General features: G+C 38.6%; 1 pseudogene; it reads right to left on the bottom strand.

Annotated features, from left to right (window-relative positions):
• Nucleotides 1-23382: 23382 nt before the first annotated feature.
• LOC148920792 (RING-H2 finger protein ATL78 pseudogene) lies at nt 23383-24249 on the bottom strand (annotated as a pseudogene).
• Nucleotides 24250-24500: the final 251 nt, after the last annotated feature.

The following is a 24500-nucleotide window of genomic DNA, read 5'->3' as shown; positions in this document are numbered from 1 at the left end:
TCTGAAACAGCCGCAGGAAAGGGGGCTTTGAGCTCCCAAAAAATCCCTGATTTTATGCAAATGGGTAGAGTGGATTTCACCAAAAAGGGATGATTGAAGAGATGAAGGGAGAAAGGAAGGAAAAGCTTAGCCAAAATGGGTAGAAGCCATTAGGTTTTCTTGGAAAATATCAGCTTCCAGCGGCTATAAATTAGGGCCTCTTCTACCCAACAAAAATCATCCACAACTAGAGAGCAAGCTTCCTCTCATACTTGCAAAAACCAGCAATTTCGTGCACTGTTCATCTTCCTCCATTTTCTTCTTCTGACAAGCTGCCAGAAGAACATAGTTCTTCCCTTTTCTCTTCCTAGCCACATATGCTTGAAAACCTCTTCTTCCTCACCTTAAACACTCCCTTTTCTCCCTAGGAAGCCATATTTCCTTTTTGGTGCTCAACTCATGCTAATTTTGCTCCCATGCCAGAAGCCCCTCATGCCAAACTCAAAAGTTTATCTGTAAGCATGAAGAAATTACCTGTAAGCTGCCATTATTTTGGTTGGTGAAGATAACCAAAATACTTCCTAAGGCTCTACTGCTTTTGAGGTATTTTGGGGCTTAATTTTTGAACTCAGGCCCAAGGGGCAATTTCTTCCATTTTGCCCTTTACGGCAGTCAGGCCCGTAGTAGCTGCGGAAGAAAAAGCCCTACATAGGGATCCTGTCTTTGCTGATATTGCTGGACTAAGCAGTTCATTATAAGAAATAATAATACTATGTTGTGCTCTGTTTGGGTAAATACTATCCTTAAATCACTATGGGAGTATGCTAGTGAAATCTAATTTTATACTCTTCCATAGAGGGATATAAAAACTTACGACTTCTTTTAATTTTGAGGAAAATGAGTCCAAATGATCACTATTTTCAATATAAAGTTGACCTAAATAACCATATTCTGCTAAAAATGCTGGAGTAATTGTGATAGTGTTTTGTCTATGCTCTAAATGCAGTTCTCTATATTCAACCATGTTAATACTAGCTAAGTAAATAGTATAATGAGAGTAGCTTGTGGTAATAATTTTTATACCAGGATGTGGATTATTTTTTAAATTAAAAAAGAAAAGCTTGAATGTATAACTGAAGAGATGTATTTTGCTCATACTCTAATCTAATCATATGACTCTTAACATCTTCTGGTAAAAATCAATACCTTTCTCTAGCTAGACTTTGAAGAAAATATGAATTTTTAGTTTTTTACTCAAGGGAAAATTCTCTATTATGCTCAAATAAGTTGGGCTTATTAGCCTCTTTTTCTTGTAGATTTTGACATCTTAAATTAATGATTCTAAAATTTCTTACTATTGTGTCATACTCTTTCTTTTGCTCTTCATGTTTTTCTTGCAAAAAAGAAAGTTGTTGTTTTGCTCTTTTATAATCATAATTATATGCTAAAAACTCTTGCTCAAAGGCTTTAATAAGTTTTTCATGCCCTCTTCTCATGCTTTCATTATTAGTTCTAATGTTCCAAAAGTTGTCTAAAAGAACTTTTTGTTTTTCTGCTAATGATGCTTGAGTACGATATTTTAAAGTAGGATTTCTAAACTTCTTGTATTGGAATTCCATTATAAAAATAAGTATTCACTACTTTAATATCTTCACTATTAAAATATTTTTGATCTGTTTTACTACGCAATTATGCAATCTTTCTTCCTAAATCAGGGATAAAACTTCTAGCGTAATTTAATAAAACTAAAAATGCTTGCAATTGCTTTTTATCCTCTAGTTTTTCTAGAAATTCTAACACTTTTTTAGCTATGTGCTCTTGTAAATGTATAGTTCTTGACTTAATATACGTACCTAAAAATTCTATGTCTTGTTTTTCTGGAAATTCTAACACTTTTTTAGTTATGTGCTCTTGCAAATGTATAGTTCCTGACTTAATATACATACCTAAAAATTCTATGTCTTATTTTTCAAGCTCTACTTTATTCCTACTTATCGATAAATTCTTTCAAAATAATTTCTAGGTGTTTTCTATGTTTATTTTTATTTTTATTATGAACAAGTATATCTGAAGGGAATATTGTGGGAATGGGGTTTTGTAGAGATTTCTAAAAACTCTACAACCAAACTTTGAGAGTATAAATCACCTAGCATGCCATATCTAATATGAAATCAAAGTAAGAGCTGAAGTATTAAATAAACTAGGGATTCATGCAAGTCTTATTTGATCCCAATCTTTATAAGTCTATGAAAGTGTATACCAAAGACTCTCTAAATCCTATTTGAGAGAAAGATAAGACGTTCATACCCTTGGAGCGAATCTTGAAACCAATAATGGTGTTCAAGTTGAGGGAGTGGTCCCTTTGTTGTTGGCTCTCCCTTTGATGTTGATTCTCCACCTTGTAACTCTCCAAATAGGTACAAAGATATGCACCTCCCCAAAACTCTTCACCAAGGATTGAATGGGATGAGAGAATGAGTAGACAACAAGTGAAGAGTGGTGCTAGCACCTTCACTTGATGTGACAGATTCAAGGGGTTAGGGAGAGAGAGCTTGATGTTTTATCTCTTCCAATTTCACCAACTTGAAAAACCCTAGGATGATAGGATTCTATAGCTACACACTTATATGATCAAAAATGTCACAAGAGTGACAAAAATGCCCCCAAGACCTAGTGTAGCCACACCCCCCTTTTGTGTGTCATCTTTTGCTATCTTGGTCCAACACATTAATCCTATAATGTGTCACATATGTGCCTAAGTCCATATGGTCAAATCTCTTTTGAATTTCCAAGTCATATGGCACCTTTAATTAAAGTTTCATAACTTTAATTGAATAATTAAATTAATCTAATCAATTTAATTACTCTAGTGAATAATTAAATTACTCTAATCAATTTAATTACTCTAGTGACTTGACTAATTCAATCACTCGCTTGTCTAACAAGTGTTGGTCTTGGTCATCCTTAGTTGACCATGTCAAGTGTCGAGTCAACCATTTGACCTTTGACCTTTGACTTTTAACTTTGACTTTCACATTGACTTTGACCAAGTCACAAAATCATTCATTCTCTTCATAATTTCCCAATCAATTCATTTTCAGTGTGCGATCTTATAGGTTCTAATTCGAGAGGCATTGGGTATGAATGATTTACTCTTAATCAAGTGTAAATTATATCCCTCCATACAATTTTCCTTATTGCCGAAGGCTAATTATAATTAGTCCTTACAGGGCTTTCACAAGCCATGAGTGACACCTAGCAGTATGTCATGGCTACCCAAGCTAAAAAGAATTCATTTAGAGAACCTAGTCAGTTTGTGATTACAATAAAGTTCGATCATTCTCTAATTCAATACTCTATGTCATATTCTTGAGATATGGTAAACTTGTGTCAAAATCCCTAATATGACATTCATGATTATATGATTCAATTTGATGAAATTGCAAACGTTCTTGTTTGAATTTCCATCCAATGCTTTGGCCAAAGATTCACGAATCATATCTTTAGAGCATTCTCTCTTCTTACTAAGAGTAGAGATTTCTTGTTGTACATTCACCTGTCTCTGCATACATGCTGAGAATCTTGGCGAATACATTTAAGTCATATTATTTTGATACGATCATATAGTGCTCTCAAAGAGAAACAATATATATATGTATAAGACAATTGTGATGTCTCAAGTCTAAGAATTAATTTGCATTATCACAACTTAGAATTTTTTGCTTGACACTTGTGAGTAAGACTTCCATACAAGAATTCTAGAGTTGATCAGTGGACTCCATCTTCTATAGAGCACCTATACACCTGTTTTAGTGTCTCTACATGAATGACTTGAGACTAGTCATCCTTCCAATTGAGCAGACATAATGTATAACAGTCTTTGCAGGTCACCATTGTCTAATTGGTGATCCTATGATTAGAAACATTTTAGGATACGATATTTATATGTATGGAAAGGTCACGTGCATCTAACTTCTTTAGACCACTTTCCATTTATATCTTAATCCATGGATTTGTTTCTTTGTGTACGTTATGTATCTAAAGCAACGTTCTTGTCCCTTTACTATTATATATTATTTCCTTAGAATTATCTATTTTATATTGGCTTCTAGGGCATATATCTAACAATATCATCTGCATATACACTACAAAAATTATCATATTTCTTAAAGATTTTATCCATCTTTCTTTGAAAGATCGAGGGTGCATTCTTTAATCCAAATGACATTACAAGCCATTCAAAATGCCTTATGGACAAGTAAATATTGTCCATTAGATTGATTCTTCTGCTAATCAAATTTGCCAAAATCCTAATTTACAATCAAATTTACTAAAATATTTACTTTCTTGAATTTTATTCATAAGTTCATCTTTGTTTGGTAGTTTATAACTATCTTCATAAGTATTTTCATTTAATCTCCTATGATTATACATTATTCTAGCTTTACCTATCTTAAGTTCTGAGTGTTTTCTAACTATAAAGGCTGCTGATCTATGCCTAGATTTTGAAGGTCTAATTACTTTTAAGTTTAAAAGTTCTTTTATCTGTTGTTCAAATTCTTCCTTATCTAACAAGTTACAAGGCATATCTACTGTTTTAATTGTTAAGTCTGGATTAATAATGTCTAATTTTGCAAATATCTTATTCTTATTCCAATGTAATCGGGGATCTTCTCTTATAATTATAGTTTGTTTAGCTAATTGTAACAATTCTTCTAAATTATTTGGTCTATCAATTTGCATAATCTCTAAAGGCTCTATTTCTTCTACAATTGGATACTCATGGTCAAATTGTAACATCCCGACCCAATTTAAGGGTTTATTTAATTATTTAATTTTGAAATTACAATTTTGACCTTGGGGGTACGTGTTAGAAATATGCCCTTAAAGCCAACTAATTATGTAATAGTTAGAGTTAAGGACATCTTTGATAAAAGACATATTATGTTATCAATGGGCAAGAAAGGTTGTTTTATACATTAAATCATTCTATATTATATTTCAATATGTAGAACAACCATAGTCCAAGAAATACACAAGTGGATATGAGAGCTATGTAATGAGATTGCATACATGGGGACTTCACAGTATCATCTCTATATGTAGGGAATAGCAAGGTCTCAAGTCATTAAGTGTGGAGACACATTGATATGTGTGTAGGTGCTTGTAGAAGAGCAAGTACATTGAATGCGATCCAACACATGAGTTAAAGCATGGAAGTTTTTACTCACATGTCAAGTTGGAGCTCATAAATTGTAATGGTGCAAACTAATTTTTAGACCTGAGGCATTATAGATGTTTTGTGGCTATGTTGTTAATTTTTTAGGGCACTATACGGTCATGCTGAATTAGGCATAGCTTAAATATGCTTATCAGGATTCCAATAGAGTCATGGAAGCAAATGAAAGTACAACAAGGAATCTCTACTCTCACTAAAGGAGAGCAAATACCCCAAGATTGGTCAAATCTCTGCGCAGAGTAGTGGACAAGACTTGAAAGAAGAAGTCTTCAAATCTTACTAAGATAATCATATAAAAGGAATGATTCATATTGCGATATTGACAATCAAAATTCATGATCTAATAATGTGAATAAGGAGTATTGACATAAGAGAAGGATTCAATTGCACGGTCATTCCAATTTGAATAGGTTCTTTCGCAACGTCTCATTTAGCTCAGATACCCGTGACTTGCTGCTAGAGAACAACCATGGTTTGTGGATGTCCTAAAAGGTTTCAATTAACCTTTATTAATAGGAAGAATTGAATTGTGGAATTTAATTCGTATATCATCTCTGAGGAGTTGAGTCAACCCATTACCTTGCTAAAGGAAACCTACAGATTTGCACATCCAAAGAATGTGATTAGAGGTATAAATGAGGAAAAATGAAATGAGGAGACACAAGTCAATGGTTGATAATCAAATGTCAAAGTCAACGGTCAAAAGTTAATATGTTGACTTTTGACCCCATTTTTATTGTCCAATTAAATTATTTAATTATGAAATTACAACTTTGCCCTCGAGGATAGGGTTATTTTGGTCACTTTTGAATGGTACCATAACGTAGATCATGTTGATACGAGTTCATAGACACGTAGCGGGCTTAAATCGGAGTTGTAACGGAGAAGTTATGGTTTACGGAAGTGTAGTGGCACAACCATAAATATTTCAAAGTGGGTTGTTAAAAATCTGATTTTCTTCTTCCTTTCTCTCTCTCTCTCTCTCTCTCTCCCCGGCCACCACCTCATCCGGTCGCCATATTGGACGGGACTAGTACCAAAACGATCGGGCCACTGTCCTCTTCTAGCTCAACCCCCCCAGCCGTGATCTACGGCTCCACCATGAATTTGCTCAAAACCGCCGGATTTTTATGTAAACTTTCCGACGTTCGTTCTGAAGGAAACATGCATCTAATGCTTAGGAAATGAACTTTAGCCCTAACCTATATAACAAAAACATTCAAAATGGCGGATTCATTTTGTTTATACTAGTTGAGCTAAACCTTTTTCATTTTAAACCAAGTATCTTAGCCCAGTCTCTTTGAACACAAATAGAAAAAGGAAAAAGGGAATAGATCTTTACCCTTGATGACCTTTTCTTGATTTCTCAAGAATGTCCTTTGTTGGAAATGCATTTTGTTTCTCTTGATTTTGACTCATTCACCTTAAGGCTCCAAGATTAGAGTCATCTACCTCACCACACCAAATGCTCCTAGAGATGAAGAGAAGACAATCAAGAAGTATGGATGCTAGTCTACTTCTTGATTGAACCAATTTTTGGTTTATGGAAGATGAGATACAAAGATGATCACTCATCAACCAAAGAAGGAAACCAAAAACCCTAGCTAGGTTTTCTCCAACAGTTAGCTTATATAGGACAACACAAAAGGCAATTGGGGGGGTATTTGGGGCTCTATTTAGTCCACGAGTCATGTCATCTTATGCCACTTATCCCTTAAGCCCAATAGCCTTTTGGACTATTTTGTCCCATTCCTTTTAAATCATATTTAAAAGCCCAATCCAATATTTCTATACATCAATATTAATTCCATAATTAATCTTTTAATTATAATTTAACTATTAAATTATAATTATAGTCTTACTTAATTGACCTGGTCGAACTATTTTACTTTGGTCAATTGCTTCAGTCAACATGTTGACTTTTGACCGTTGACTTTGACATTTGATTATGAACCATTGACTTGTGTCTCCTTATTTCATTTCTCCTCATTTGTACATCTAATCATATTCTTTGGGTGTGCAGATCCGTATGTTCCATTTAGCAAAGTAGTGGGTTGACTCAACTCCTCAAAGATGATATACGAATTAAATTCCACAATTTAATTCTTCTATTCATAAAGGTTAATTGAAACCTTTTAGGACATCCACAAACCATGGTTGTCACCTAGCAGCAAGTCACAGTTATTCGAGTTAAATGAGATGTTGTGAAAGAACCTATTCAAATTGGAATGACAGTGCAATTGAATCATTCTCTTATGTCAATACTCCTTATTCACATTATTAGATCATGGAATCCAATTGTCAATATCGTAATGTGAATCATTCCTTTTATATGATAGTGCAATTGAATCATTCTCTTATGTCAATACTCCTTATTCACATTATTAGATCATGGAATCCTATTGTCAATATCGTAATGTGAATCATTCCTTTTATATGACTATCCTGGTATGATTTGAAGACTTTTTCTTTCAAGTCTTATCCACTACTTTGCGTAGAGATTTGAAGAATCATATCTTGGAGTATTCTCTCTCCTTTACTGAGAATAGAGATTCCTTGTTGTACATTCATTTGCTCCCATGGCTCTATTAAGAATCCTAATAAGCACCTTTAAGCTATGCCTAATTCAGCATGACAGTATAGTGCCCTCAAAGATTAATTAACAACATAGCCACAAAACATCTATGATGCTTCAGGTCTAAGGATTAGTTTGCACCATTGCAATTTATGAATTCTAGCTTGACATTGAGTAAAGACTTCCATGTTGTAACTCATGTGTTGGATCGCATTCAATGTACTTGTTCTTCTACAAGCACCTACACACATATCGATGTGTCTCCATACTTAATAGCTTGAGACCTTGCCATTCCCTACAAATAGAGACGATATTGTGTGTACTTGTCTTTGTAGAATATTGACACCCAATCAATATTCCTATGACCAGGAATATATTCAGGATTTAAGGATGATGAGAAGTCTCCATGTATGCAATCTCATTACATAGCTCTCATATCCACTTGTGTATTCCTTGGACTATGGTTGTTCTACATATTGAAAGATATTATAGGATGATTTAATGTATAAAACAACCTTTCTTTCCCATTGATAACATAATATGTTTGTTATCAAAGATGTCCTTAACTCTAACTATTACATAATTAGTTGGCTTTAAGGATATATTTCTAACACTATTCCCTTTTTCCCTTTTCTATTTGTGTTCAAAGAGACTAGGCTAAGATACTTGGTTTAAAATGAGGCTTAGCTCAACTAGTATAAACAAAATGAATCCTCCTTTTAGAATATTTTCTTGTATAGGTTTTGGCTAAAATTCACTTCCTAAGCTTTAGATGCATGTTTCCTCCAATACACCCACTTTAGTCACTTTTTGATTCAGAAGGATTTTGGGGAATTAAGTGGCACCGTTGCGTAGAGTTCATCGATATGAGTTCGTAGACAGGCAGCAAGCTCAGTTCCGAGTTGTAACGAACGTGTAAAGGTCTAGATATGAAAAGGACGGAAGCAAAATTTTAAAATTTGTTATTGTAGCAAACAGTACCAATTTAGTACGTTTGCTACAATACCCGAGCCAACTTTATTTCTCTTCTTCTTCTCCCACAAGTCATCACTCACTCTCGCTCTATTTTCTCCCTCTAGCCACTGTGATGCCTCTTTTTCAAGTGACAAAATCGTCGCCATCTGATAACCAAATCCAACGAAATTTGTTCTAAAATTTTTGTCTCCCTCTCCTCTACACAACCCAATACCTTTTATAGCTCGAAACTACTGGGATAGTTGACAATATCGTCTGAAAGTTTTGATATTTTTTTTGACGCCGTTTTCAGCGATTCCGTTGACCAAGGTATGGTTCTTCATCCGCTTGACATGCTCTAGCTTATAGTATAGTTATTTGGGATCGATTTTGAGGTTTTAGAGCTCTTTCAAAAACACCATTAGGACTCACAATTTGGATTCGATCTAGCTAGCTCCGGCCACTTTTTGGCCGCGGTCCAAGAACCAAAAATGCTCCCCCTGTTAGTCTGAACATGTTGGTACATGTATAGTAGGGTGTTTCGAGAAATTTTCTTCACCGAAATCTTTTGAAGACATCCACGAGCTGCTTGCAGTGGTGGCGGGCGTGGAGTCAGGGTGGTGGCCCATTGTGTTCTAAAATGTTCCTCTTGTCGTCCTGAGCACGAAGGTATGCTCAGATTTGGAATTAGTTACCTTATGACAGTCGAACAAATATTGCACCCAATATGCGAGATCTGGGATTGCTAGGTTCAAACCGTTCGATCGATCCCCATTTCAAATATGTCATTCTTTGTACCTCTAAGATCGTGTAGGAACTAGCAGATTGAGAATCGGAGTTCCGGATGCTCTGAATCAATGATTCCAAGGTTAGGCGAAGCAATCGCCATCCAATTGTTCAATTGGCTTAGATCCGACTGCTTGATCGAGACCAAACTTACAGGACTTGTTGAGCAGGCTTTGTTGAACCCATAAGAACTTTATGATATGATATCGGAGGTTGTGGGCCATGCGGGCCCGGTTGACCAATATGGGAAGTTTGACCTCTCGGCTGACCGTGAGTCTTCCAAGGTAGTTTCACCCTTCGAAAAGTACTAGAATGACCTTATAAACGAGTCTTGATTGTTATTTGAGTTATTTGAGTTATGTTGGGATTATGAGATTATATTATTATTTTAATTGTGGGGTTATCAGATGTTATATTGATATTTGAAGTTATAGAATATATGATTATGGGATACTTGATTGATTGCTTGTGAAAGCGAGTCTTGGGACTCGGCTATGATTATTAGGAAGTGAGTGGACATTGTTTTAAATGAGCATTACTTTTTCAATATGGAATTGCATGCATAAATGAGATTTGATTTAGAACTTGGCTTATTTGGTTTATTGAGATTTGATATATGTTTTGACTATGATTTTATTGGAATGTGATATGGGTTACCAATGATTATTATTGTTATTATGGTTATTATTAAAATATATGGTTATTATGAAAGTGTTTTATGGATTGTCTTGCATATTTATATAACTTGGATTATTTTGATATTGAGACTATGAATTTATAATATGGTTTATGGTATTTTATGGATTTATTAGAGTTTATGAAATATGTTGGGTAGTGGAATTTATGCTACTGAGAGTTGATATCTAAATTACGTATAAATATTGGGTATTATGTTATGGACACTATTAATGTCCGGATGTCTATGTATGTGGAATTCGGTACTTTGGAATATTGAGAATTTGGGAATTTGAATTAAGGAAAGGTATATTATTTTATATTATATGGGTTGGTGAATTGCACCATCATATGTACCTTCCCTAGTTCGATATGGATGACAACCACACATGTGTTGAGGTATTTTTCGACGTGTGAGATATTGATGACCCAGGCACCCTTGGCGGGGTGTGCCATAGGTCTTGACTGGCATTCCAAGTGAGTAAGACTTGTTTCAGCCGCACGTGTATTGAGGATTCTAATGTGCATGTCGCAGGAGCAATAGTCCCCTGGTTGGACTGCTATTCCTTAGCTACATGAGTATTGAGGATTCTGCCGTGGTCTAGTTAAAACGATTCCCGTGTTGGATTATTTTCCCCTAGTACATGATGATGGTGTGAGTTGTGTAATATAGATATATACATATATAGATAATGGGTACAAGATTAAGGGAAGGAAAGGGTGAGTGTTATATGTGATATTAGTTGGGTTAAGGGGATAGTGCGAATTGATGCTTGTTTTGATATTGAATGACGTTACTGTCTGTGCGAGCCTGGAATTCGAATATGGCTATGGAAAAAGGGATGTTTAGATATTGGTATGGGATTATTTAGATATCGGATTATTATTATAAATGTCTTACGTGTTTATCTGAGTTTAATATATTTATTAAGTAAATGAATAATGTTTATTGGTTTATTGGAAATTTGGTTATGGGTTGAGTTTTTATTATATAATTTTATAACCTTGTGTTTTGGATTTGGGATAGTGGTTTTTAGTTTCAACGCCTTCAAGTTCTCACTCCTCAAGACCGCGCCTAGGATCGCATCCGTTAGAATCTTCCACCCCAAGCCCATCTCGAGACTGAGTTCCAGCTCCAAGTCCTAACCTTCCAGATCTCGCTCAATGGCATTCAGGTTTTGTTTCTCAATTCTTCTCCCATCTCTTCTTTTTTTCTATTTCTTTTAATAATTATATTTAAAAAATTACTGGTTATTAATGTAATTAATCATTTATGATAGTTTTGGGATCTATCTGGGTTTTGAAAACTGATGGTTCCTTGGTTTTTTATTAGGAACCAGTTGAAGTTGGGGAAAAAACTAAATTTGAAAGAAAATTGGAACTCTGTTCCTAACACCTGTGCTTTATTTGTCAGATTTGGTGATTTGTGTGTGTCTTGAATCTTTCTCTTTGTTGCTGATCTTTGTTTTTGGGCTTCGCTTATGGCTATTTTGGCTTTTTTTTTTTTTTTACTTTAAAGAGCTTAAACTCTAATGATTTGACAAAAGAACATAAATTTATCTTCATTGCTGATTATTTTTTGGGCTTTCCATTTTGGTTATTTTGGCTTTTTTTTTTCTTTCTTCAAAGAGCTTAAACTAAAGGGATTGGTTATGCAGCATATGAATAATGCTACTCTTACCACATATATATACCACATTCTCATACCACTTTATGTGACAGATGAGGTGGACAGCCACATCCATTAAAATTATTTAACATTTTCTTTTCATTTATGATTTATTAACACTTTTTAAAAAAACTGTTAATTAACCTTTTTTTATTTATTAAAACACACTTTGTTTGTACCATATCTGACCGCCCACTCACGTCGTGACACGTGGAACACCCTCAAAGCTGAGACCAGCTCAACCGGGCCATGTCGAATGTTCGTTCGGCACTGTACCGATTCAGGGGTCGATTATGCACCATCAGTCCTTTCACTAACCTTCAGCATGGTCTGCCGAGCAACCAACCATCACATCAATCTACTTCGCCGATTACCTCAGAACTTCTGCGGAACCTGCGCCAGAGCACGTGTCGATCTCGAAGACACTCCCGAGTCCCACATCGAAACTAAGTGCTAGGAGCATCACAAATGCTCTCTATAAATGGAGCCCCTTGGCCCAGACAAGTGGTAAGACTTTCTGACTTGACTAGTGCTTCCATTGTCAATAGAATCGCTCTTAGTTACTAACTTTGGCATCAGTGCCTTGGCGCAGTACCACACGGTATCCTCCTCAGTTCGAATCCAGCCTCTGCTCTAACCTTCGGACATCACGGAAGAAGGTCACTCCAATCCTCAACCATCAGCACACTTGTAAGTTAGCCTAAACTCTTATCTGTTAAGATTTAGCGCGAACACACTTCATTGATTTAATTGATGTGGCATATGATATGGACATGCCACATCATGTGGTATAGAAATGTGGGATAAAAATGTGGTAAGCGTAGCATTACTCGCAGCATATTCCAAGGGATTATGTTTCTCAATTTTGTATATAATTATCATATTGTTGTTGAGACCCAAAATATCTAAGGCTATGCCTAAATATATTTCTAGCCCAGTACAACACCTAACTTTGGAAGAAACCCAACTTGGGTACGCAAGAGTTCTTCATATGCACTTGCACATATGCCACACCAAGCAAATAAGTAACACGCCACGCTACAAGCTTAAGTGGGCCCAAGCCACGTGAATGCTTGGGGCTTGCTAAGTAGGTTGTGGTATGGATGATTATGAGCATTCACGAGGCCCATTGATGGGCCAAGAAGTGGAAGTTTAGGGCTGCTTGGGAGCCCCAAAAGTCAAGCTCATTTCTTGAGCACAAATATGTGGGAAAGCATGAAAGAGAGAAAAAGGTAGCCCATTACTTTAGAAAATTGACCCATCACCTTAATAAAAATAGTCCATCACTTTGTGAAGTTGGCCCATTCCCTAATAGACAAACCCATTACCTTAGGAATGCCCAAATGACCAAGAAAAATATCTGAAAATCTCCAGCATATGGCTGGAGACAAAACCATGACAAAAAGCCAAGGAATGACTCACCTATGTAGGCTGCTGGGGAGGCTCCAGCACGTGACCAAAGGCAAACCTCAAGACAAACCATTCAAAAGACCAAAGGGTATTAGCGTGCGCAGGTTGCTAAGAGAAAAGGCATCCTTCATACCAACGCTACCATCTATTTCCTTCCCTTACCAACTCTTGCCATGAAATAAGGGAGGAAAGAAGGAGAAGTGATAACCAGAGATAGGAGGTTACCATTGGAATGGCTGTGGGAAGACTTTTGAGCTCCCAAAAATCTTGTATCTGTGTGTTTGAACAGAGGGGGATTTCACAAAATAGGATGAATCAAAGGAAGGGAAGAGAAATAAAAAGGAAGACTTGGCAAAATTGGAGAGAACCCATTAGGGTTTCTTGGGAAGAATGAGCTTCCAGCTGCTATAAAAGGGCGGTATCCTCTACCCATTATCACAACACACATCCAAAGAGAGCAAATATCCCCTTTCATCCTTGGAACCCTTCAATTTCGAGCCTTATTCCTCCATCTATTCCCATCTTCTCTTTTGGCAAGCCATTCCAGAGCTTGACGAAGCTTTCTTCAAGCTGCCGGAAAATTACCCAAAGCACCCATTCTTCCACCCTAATCTCTGTCTCTCTCTCCTTAGCAATTTCTCATGTAATCCTTTGCTTTAAACCTCTGTTTCTCGTAGAAAATCTAGTCTCTCTCTCTCTCTCTCTCTCTCTCTCTCTCTCTCTCTCTCTCATGCTAAACTCATGAATGCTTAGCTTCCATGCCACAAGCTTCTCAAGTCGAACCAAGAATTTATCTGTAAGCAACTGTTGGTTTCATTGGTGAAGAAGACCAAGGTGTTTCCTAAGGCTCAGCTACCCTTTCGAAGCACTCTTGAGGTCTGATTCTTGAACTCAGACACAGGGGAAATTTTCACCCATTTGCTCTTTATAGTAGCTCAGGCCCATCTGTAGCTGCCGGAATAAAAAAGCCACTACATAAATATGTCATGCGTCCTTTATACATCACTATTACTAGTCTAGTAATACTCTGTAGATTGAATAGCCTTGGATTAATAAGGTTGTGTTGATGTAATGCTTTCCAGAAAAAGAAAAACATGTTTCACATGTACAGGAAAACGCCAGGTTCCATGGCACTAGTTAATGGACTTTTATTCATTTCCAGTTCCTGGTATATTGTTCTTCAGATTGGTAGTATTTTATGAGTCTCACTGTTTTGGTTTGGATTGTTAGTTTGTGATTTATTTGTGAAATATTGACTTATCTAAAGTCTGAAATATTGGTTTCAGTAGTATGCAAGGGCGGCCAAAGAGGAAATCGTTTTGATGAACTCAACTTATTGAGGCAGGTGATTTTACTAATGTGTTATCCCTTGTTTTTTTTTTCTTATTATTATGTTCTTTTTTGGTTCATTTGAAGTCCTGTTTTGTGTTTGTTGAGTGATATAGAGTCTTCATTCACTTTGCAAATGACCAAATGCATGCCATTGTTAATAGAGAGAATTATGACTATTTGGAACTTAATCTATAGTTTTTGTATGCCTTTTGTTTTTTCCTTATCTTTTAGTTTTTTCAATTATGATGCAGATCCTTATTATCAAAACTGTGTTGTATACGCTTAATATTTGCAGATCGCATAACATTGATGGATGAGTGCTTTGACAGGTTCGAAGATCCAACAAAGGTGATAACTTTTGTATAGGGAAAATTTTAATTGGTTGCGTGCTATGTTTCTAAGTTACAAGGGTGTAATTTACACTTGATATTTTTGCAGCTCAATCGCAAATGGGAGAAACTGGCGTAAATGATAAAAGCTCAAGATCTCATCAGATAATCAGGGTAGTGTTCAATTTGAGTACTTGTTACAGGCATGTGGATAGGTTTATCACTTTTGCCCATTGTTCATATTGTTTAGTTTTTCCCCTTATTCATATTGTTTATGTTGATGCTCTTTTTGGGAGGGTCAACTTAGAGAAGCGTAGAATCTTCAGCAGGGAAGAAGGTGAGGACCTTCGGAGTTGGAAGAACCAGTAGAAGACAAGGAGGAAGAAGCAGATCGTCAAACTTCGGACACCGGTGTGGTGCCTGCCGAAGGCTCTTCTATGCTTAAGTCAGCTATATGTAGTAATTTTGGCATAGTAACAGTAAAAGTGAGAAAATAGTTACCCTTTTTACTTGGGCACTATTCCCTACTTATAAGAAAGTGAAAATGGGAGTTTTGCACAAAGTTTCGATGTGGGACTTTGTGCAAGTTGTTGTGGTGATTACACTTGTCCCTGGAGATTAGGTTTGGCGTTGGGAGCTTCGGCAGGTAGCTGCCGCTTGGAAGAGTGTCTTCCTTCGGCATGTTAGAAGGTGATCATGTCAGTCACTTTCTAGGGATTTGTCTGTGTGTCCCTTTGGGGTATTTCGGCAGGGGAGAAGCGTGTCTACCAGTCGTTTTGATACTGGATATGCTCGGTTGATTATGGTGTAAATAGTAGTCCCCTAAGTTCGTGATCAAGAAGTAACTTATGGGTTGGGAACTTGTGAGATTTTTGTATAATCATGACCGAGCATTCCTGATTCAGTAGGACCCATAGGGCATTCCCTAGTCCCTCAAGTTGGCAAGCTAGAAGTTGCATCAACCTTTGAAGGTATGGCCTAGGTGCTAGGCTAAGCAAGAGTCGTATAGGTCTTGCCATTCGATTGGGCTTCTGGCAAGGAGAAAGAAGAATGTGTGAGCTTCTAGATCCTTTGGTAGCTGGGTACCTGGGCTTTCAAAGCATAGAGTAGCTGGGTGACCCCTTGGGCTTACGATATGAGCCTTGTCTTTCGACAAGGAGGCTGGGGCTGGGCTTTATGGAGTTGGGCTGCTAGGGGTTAGGCAAGAGAATTTTGCTTTGATGTGAGCCATAACCTGAGCATGGGCCTTGCTATTCGACAAGGTCCAATGTTAATGGTGATTTTTTTTTTTTTATTTAGAGCCTAAGTACCTTGGTAAGTAACGACTGGGTCGTGTCTCCGATTTCGGCAAGGGTAAAGTGGTGTGGCTGCGGCTAGGCCCTTGAAGGTTCGGCAAGGGGTTTACACTTGGGTCTTTGGAAGCTTCGGTAAAGTTCGAGGGGAGGAAAAGAGTGATCTGGAAAGCCCAATGGTTCTGCAGCACAGGCCCTACAGTTTGGCAAGGTTGATGTGGGGAGAATTTCGTGAACCTTTTCTTCCTTCTGCACAACCCTTGCCGTTCGGCAAGGCTGGTTCCCTCTCTCTTTTTTAGTTTTTATTTTTAGGGAAAAGAATTTTGGGGCTGAGCTTCACGAGCTTTTAGCAGAACACAGGTTTTGGTAAGGCCATTAGGCTTTGTATACAATCCTTGCCGTTTGGCAAGGAAGTCGAAGACCTTGGGCCTAGCCTTACGTTTTGACATGGGGCTGGGTCGTTTGGAGTTTGGCATAAGTTGGAGTCAAGCCTCTTCAATTTCGTAAGGCTCACCTTTGGCTATGGTTTTTCGCAATACGAAAAAAAAAGGGTTTGATAATTTTAGAGTGTCGTTTGGCTATAGGTGCCGTTCAGCAAGGCTCGTGGAGGAGGAGTCTTTCGAGGTCCTGGCCACTTTCAGCAAAGTTGCCGATCAGCAAGGATCGTGAACATTCTCGCGCTGTCCAGTTGGGCATAAGCGCATATCGTGAGCCCTAAAATCTTATGCACGAAACCTGCTGTTCCGCATGGGATTCGGAGGAAGGGCCGCCTTGGGTTGACCTTCCTTTTCGGCAAGATTAAATATCGTGTTGCGTTCCTTCGAAGTAGGAATTGCGATTGGCGGGGGTATCCGCGACGAGGACCTTTGTAAGGGGGTTTGTACGAGGAGTTCGGCAAGATTGAAACAACGTCTCATGAGTTCGCCACTTGCGGTGCGGGCCTTGCCTGTCGGCAAGGGTCCTCGTGAGTCCTCATGGCTACGGCATTCAGCAAGAAGGTTCGGATTTTTGTTATTTTTTGTTTTTGTTTTTGTTTTGTGTGGTCATTTAGACCTTCAGCAAGTGGTTCGATAAGGAGTGTTTTGTGAACCTCCCAGATTTGCAACACAGTATGACGTTTGGTAAGGGATCGGCAAGATTGGGTTAGAGGAGATTGTCGTGAAGCTTCACCCTATTGTCTTATTTTTCTCGAGCACTTCGATTCGGCAGCACAGGTTCGGAGTCGTCCTTCAACAAAGTCACTTGGTAAGACTTTATTTTTTGCGTGCCCATGTTGCTTCTTCTTGGGCCTTGTTGTTCGGCAAGGCTAGTGCGAACCTCTCCTCCTCCCTATTTTTTTTTTTTAAAAAAAATTTTGAATTTCAAATTGTTTGAAGTAGGTATACGAAATTTGAGAGGGAAGGTGAAACGGTGCTAGGGTTTTTGCATAAGTCGAGGAGTTGGTGCCCATGAGTCTTTATAAATGGGAACTCTTGGGGGAAGAAGGTAAAACACTTGTGGCTTGAGATAAAATTTTGTAGAGAGTGAGAAAGAGATGAGGAGATTTCCGGCATGATACTTTGTGGTGGTGCTTTGGTCAAGGTGATTTCCGGCAGCCGTCCTATGGTGGTGCAAACAAGATTAGACTTCATTTCCCTTGAATTTTTGAATTGAAATATCATTTTTGGTATGAACGTCTTGAATATTGGGATGAACATGTTGAATATGTATATGAACTTGTTGAATATGGATATGAACTTGCTGAATGTCGTTTATAGAGCAAAGAACATGTAGGTGTGTCATCCTTTTTGTGTTTCTGTGTTTCGATCCTTCTTGCATGTGGATTAATTCTTTTTCTTGTTTTTGCATATTGTAGATGTCTGAAAGTTCTGGTAGAGAAAGTCATGACCCCCTGATCTGCAGGCACCGCCAAAGCTTCCCTTTGGTATGGAAGAGGTTTTCTTGAGGATATGGAGAGGGTTGACTTGGCCAGGCTACGTCGGCGGAGAAGGAGGTGAGCCTGGTCATGCACCGGCAGGAGGTGTCCTTGGTCAACATCTTCCTGGAATGTGTCAAGAGTGACCCGAGGACTTGGCGAGGACACAGACCTCCTCCTTTATAGAGCGGCCACAGAAGACAAACCTCACATCTGCCTATGTAAGTTATGTATGTTTAAGGATTTCTTCATGTCATTCTGGTTTTGCTTTGACTGATGATTCTTTGTTTTGCAGGCTTTAGACGAGATGTATGTCAATCTGGCTAAGGTAGATAAGGAGATCTAGAGGATGAAGAGGTGCGATGAGATGGCCAAGGACAAGATAAGCGGGCGCAAGAGACTATCCGAGAGAGGAACGCCTGCTTTGCGAGCGGCGCTTGCCGAGAGGTGGATGGTGAAGGAGAAGATGGCGTCTTCGGCGGCGCTTGCAGTGGAACAAAAGAAGGCTAAAAAGATAGCTGCCATCACCGCTCGAGCTTCTTTGCCGCAGATCGCCACTTGCCGAGGCCTGAAGGCTTTTCTTGCCTTATGTATTTTAGTTATTTTTGGAACAGCGATGTGTTATCTTTGTTTTGTACAAAAATTCTGCATTGCCATGGGGCAAGGTTGCCTTTATTTTCTATGACATTAGACTTGTTTTCTTTGGTATCAATTGTGTTGGCATAAATGATAACATGTGATGATAGAGAGAAGCCGAAGTCAGGCGTTTCATTAGATAGATGCCAAAAGGCAAAAGTACATAGTGTGTTAGCCTGAGGTCTAAGATAAGTGTCGAGGCATGAGGAAACAAAAACCTTACTTGGACATGAAACAAGAGGTGTCCCGTGATCACTTCTGATAGTACTTAAGGTGATCAGCATTCCATGGGTGAGGCAGAGTCTTGCCATTGGGGTCACGGAGCTGATAAGTGTCTGGGCGGCAGACATTGGTAACCTCATAAGGGCCTTCCCATATAGGTCTCATGGTACCCTCAGTAGAGTTTTTGGTAGCCAAGGAAACCTTGCGCATGACCCAGTCGCACACCTGAAGGCACGAGGTTTCACCCGGGTGTCATAGTACCTGGCTACACGTTGTTTATAGGAGGCGTTGTACATGCTTGCCTGGTCACGAAGTTCTTCAATGAGGTTAAGGTTCAAGGTCAACTGCCCATCGTTGGCTTCAGCGTTATAAGTGAAGGTTCAGTATATGGGCTGACCAATCTCTACCAGGGCTATGACTTCGGTACCAAAGGAAAGAGAGAAAGGTGTCTCCCCTGTGGAGGTACGGAAGGTGGTGCGGTAGGACCAGAGAACCTCTGGAAGTAATTTTGGCCAGCAACCCTGGCTTTGTCAAGTTTTGTCTTCAAGGTCTTCTTGATGATTTTGTTCACAGCTTCAACTTGGTCATTGGAGTGGGATGGCTGGGGAGGCAAAACAAAGACGTATCTTGAAGTTGGAGCAAAATTGCTTAAATTTGGCATTGTCAAATTGCCAACTATTGTCTATGACGATGGCGTGAGGGATGCCAAAGCGACATACGATATTTCGCTAGACGAATGTTTCAATGCGAGCTGCGTGATGGTAGCTAAGGCTTCGCCTTCAACCCACTTGGTGAAGTAGTCTACAGCGACAACTGCGTACTTTACCTGGCCTTTGCCCTCAAGCATAGGTCTAATGAGGTCCAGTTCCCATTAGGCAAATGGCCAAGGACTAACCATGGCAGTCAATGGTTTAGCCAGGAGCTGTGGGATGTTGGCAAACCGCTAGCATTTGTCGCACTTTTGGGTGAAGGCTTGGGCATCGGTGTGAAGTGAGCGCCAAAAGTATCCTTGCCAAATGGCCTTATGTGCTAGTGAGCGAGCGCTTGAATGGTTGCCACAAATGCCTTCATGGATCTCTCGAAGGACATAGTTACCTTATTCTAGAGTTAGGTACTGAAGGTAAGGTTGGCTGAAACCGCGTTTATATAAAGTGCCATTAATGATCAGGTATCGAGCGGAGCAATAGCGAACACATCGGGCTTCAACAGGATCGCGATGTGTCGGTTTTGTCAAAAGCTGAAGGATGGGGTCCATCCATGTGGGGCTGTGGTCAATGGTATAGATGGTTGATGTTTGAGTGCTGGGTTGGTCTAGGAGCTCCATGTAGATGTTGCGATCGATGCCCTGCTCTATGGCAGAAGCTAGTCTTGCCAAAGCATCGACATGGCTATTTTCAGGATCGTGGGATATGGCTGATACGATAAGCTTCAAAAGTTGTCAAAAGTTGATGGGTATGCTAGAGGTATGCTGTCATGGAGGTGTTCTTGGTACTGAAGTCCTAGTTGACTTGATGAACAACGAGCTGTGAGTCACTGAATATTTGGATTTGTTTAGCGCCCATCTCTTTGGCAAGTCAAAGGCCAGCTAAGAGTGCTTTGTACTTAGCGACATTGTTGGAGGCGTGGAATTTGAAGTGGAGGTCATACTCGAGGATGACTTTATCTAGGGAGATAAGGACGAGGCCCGCCCCACAACCTTGGGCATTGGAGGAGCCATCGACATACAGTATCCATAAGGGCTAGCTGAGGTCGAAGTTGTCGTTGCTAGAAATGTGAACCAAGGTTGAGGTAGTAGTAGGTTCCAATAAGATCTGGGGAGCGGTCGGGGCTTGGGGTTCTATAAATTTAGAGATGAAGTCGCACACTTGTCCACTTAACGGTCTATCATAAGTCTCAGCTCTTGCAACACCCCTTAGTGGTTGGTTGGTTAGGGCATGAATGGTATGTGCACGGAAGTAGGGTCGGGGCGTCTGGCGACACCACCAGGTTAGGACCTTGAGTTGGAAGAACCTGCAGAAGACAAGGAGGAAGAAGCAATCGTCAAGCTTCGGACACCAGTGTGGTGCTTGCCGAAGGCTCTTCAATGATGTTAGGCAAAGTAACAGTTGTTCACTCGTTTGATATTTGGTCCTATGATGGTATGGTAAAGTTCCTCGTTGTCTTGAAAACCATGGACTGGTGAATAAGTCAACTTTCTTTTGTGTGCGAGCGTGCCACTGCTAGCAATGAAAATCCTAGCAACTTCTTAAAAATAGACTTGCACCCCAAATTACTGATTTCTAAACAAGTGATTGTGAATTTGGGTGAAGAATATCTCCCGAGTAAGTTCTTTTCTTGCCTCAAACTGGTGAGGACTTCACAAGTTTTCACAGTATAAAACTGGTAGTTATGGCAAGAATAAATGATAAGAAAGTGAACTGTTTTTTAGTGAGCGCCTTTTACAAAGCTCAAAAGGAAAACCAATTCTTAAAAAGACAAAAAGTGGACTTCCATTTACTGGATAGATGCTTCCGATGCGGGCTGGACTAGGTATGTCTGTCTGGATGGACTATCAACAACTTCAATGTCAAGTTTCAATGTAAATCGACATCAACGTTCGAGTTTGTGGAGCTTTAATCTATTTCAAGCCCGGAAGGCTTTTTGAGCAGGCGACTGGAACCGCTTGATCTGAAAGGGCAAAAGTGGTTGGACTTGAGGATTACTTAGCCGAATCCTTTGTGGTACCTTACCTTGATCGGGCTTTCCATAAATTTGTTGAGGCCAAGTTACTTTCGTTAAACTTTTCATGATGTACTAGAACCATTTGAGTAATAGAAATATAATTTAAACTATATATTAACCTGTCTTCAATTTTGCATCATATTAATTGATGTTATATATATATATATATATATATATATATATATATATATACAGAGAGCTTCCATTGAGGGATACCCTTGTAAGGCGCACTCTACATTGTATTTCACTAATTCAAACTGTCTATTTTTTAGATAATCATTCAAAGATCATCTCTACAAAAAATTCACTTAAATCCGATATCATTTGACCACTTAATCGAGATATTGAAATTTTAGTACTTTATTGAAGTACTGTGTTCATTAATTTTGTAGGATACAATTGGATGTCGAAACGGTTTCTGATTTGTTTAATTTTTTGCAAGGATGATCTATGAATGTAGACTTAAAAAATAGATGGTTTGGATTGTTGAAAAAAAATCGTAGGGAACCCTAAAGGGTGTCCCTCAATAGAAGAGAATTGTATCCTACAAACCCTAATCCTACAAATAAGTGTGTTGAAGATAAAACCTTGATGCCTTAGTGCTTTTATTATTGAATTTTAATATGAATTTAATCTTGTTTAATTCTTACTTTTATTATAGTTACTATTTAGAATTTTGTGCACATTTACAGCTCTATGTGGACACGATACTCGACTTTTGAATTATACTATTACGCGACACCTACATATGGTTTTTTTTTTTTTGGTCAAGGCACCTGCATATGGGTTTAGCAAGCAATAGTATATTTCTTTTTCTTTTTCTTTTCCAATATCTAATTAATATGTTGAAAACACATATAACACATTCTCAAGAGTTTTTTGGCAAATCAAATCTTAGCCGCCTGGCTTGCTAGTAGTGTTAGTTGTGAGTGCCTAACTAGTGCCTTAGAAGACACATCACGTGAGTACTACGATACAAAATCTCCCTTTTGGTACACTTGATTTGATTTGAAAGCACCTAGTGGTTTCACCCTCAGCTTCCAATATGTGCTCCATTAATATTTGTTCCAATCCTTGTTTATATTTTGCCTTTTGTTTTTGTCCCTGTTTCAAGGTAGGGCGCGTTTGAATATGTCTCATAGCAATTAGTTTACTCCATTTTTTTGGCATGGACTTTGAAGTTATTGTCCAATTTATTGGTTCTCGGATTTTGGAGATTATATTGATTTAGTTGTGCCGCCTTGACCATGCTATAGGCTATAGGATTTTAATATGGCACTGGCAATGCCATTGTATTGTGTATTGTACACTAGCATATTATTGGTTCAAATTAAAATAATTGATTTTAAAATTTGGAAGTAAATAAATAAAAGAAAGGGAAAAATAAATTGGTTAGTTGTCCCAGCTGATTGGGGGAATTTCCCTTCAAGACTTCAAATCATGCTGGGTCTTGAGTGATTTTCCTCATCAGATATCCTATGAAGGCAGCCACTTTGGTGAAAGCTTCTTGCGATGTTGAGTCAGCACAAAGGTTTTGTACATGAAATAATTGAGTTTTTAAGTTCCAAATTCTCTGATTTTCAAAAGTGTGCTCTCAAATTCCACACAACTTTTGCACAATTATTAGGCGGAGAAGAAAAAAAACAAATTGAACAAATCAGAATTGGAGACACTAAACAATTTCACAACAAGAAGTAATTACACTTTGTATTGGGATTACCAGTGGGCTCAACCCCAGGAAATTAACTACATATTATACAATCAACAAAAGAATTATAAAAACTTAGCTAGCTAATTCCCCTATAATTGCGTACCAAACCTTCAGGTTCAAGGGGCACAATGCTTACAATGGTTTCTTGCACTGGTGGGACTGAGGAGCTAGCTGGGGTGAAACCCACAATTTTTTGACATGTCTCGATCAAGTTGTGCCTGCATTTAGGGCAAGAGGAGTGTGAGCTCAGCCACTTATCAATGCAGCGGACATGGAAGCCATGGTTGCACTTGGGAAGAAGCCGAACACGCTCACCGGCTGTAAAATCCGAAAGACAGATCACACACTCTGTGTCCAGCCCAGGCAGATTTAGGTCAGCTGAGTAACTCACTGTTGGGAAAGTTTTTAGGGCTTTTTTCTTCACTCCTGTGTTGGCTAACCTAGCGGAGGTGTTGCTGCTGCTGCTGCTTCTGGACTCTACAAAGCTTGAGCATCTCAAAGCACACTTGATGATGGAGTTTAGGCCAAGTGAGCAAATTAGGGCACACAAGAGGACTGAGAGGACCATAACAACATTTGCATCAAAGCTGTTGTCACCAGGGTATTGATCTGTTGGGTCATGTGGGTTTGTGGAGGAGATTGGGGAGGAGGCTGTGTTTGCTGGTTGGTAAAGTGGGTTGTGTAGGAGAAGTCTTCTAGAGTTGAAGTTCACAAAGAAAGTAGAAGCAGACATGTTTTGTTATGACAATGTTTTGAGTGAATTTGGATGCAAAGGATTGTGTATATATAATTAAAAGGTAAAGGCTTAAAGGGGCTAAATTTGCTTTTCTAGGGTTTTTTCTTTTTTCAATTGTATAATTGATCACTGTATCTTTCTTTGAGAATATTCCAAGGCTTATTGGCCGCATTAGGATTTATATTTAATTTGGAGATAATAGATTTCAACCTTATGGATCCTCCACTCAGCCGCTTGTAGTTTAATGGGGCTTTCTAATCAAGATGGGCCCCATCCCACTTTCTGCGCATTTGAGAATCCCACGTGGCACTTGGCTTTC

Source organism: Prunus mume, linkage group LG1, assembly GCF_029339155.1.
Source record: "Prunus mume cultivar Tortuosa linkage group LG1, ASM2933915v1, whole genome shotgun sequence".
NCBI classification, from domain to species: Eukaryota; Viridiplantae; Streptophyta; class Magnoliopsida; order Rosales; family Rosaceae; genus Prunus; species Prunus mume.
Note: the sequence above shows the minus strand (reverse complement) of the source record. Positions and strands in the feature narration are given on the sequence as shown.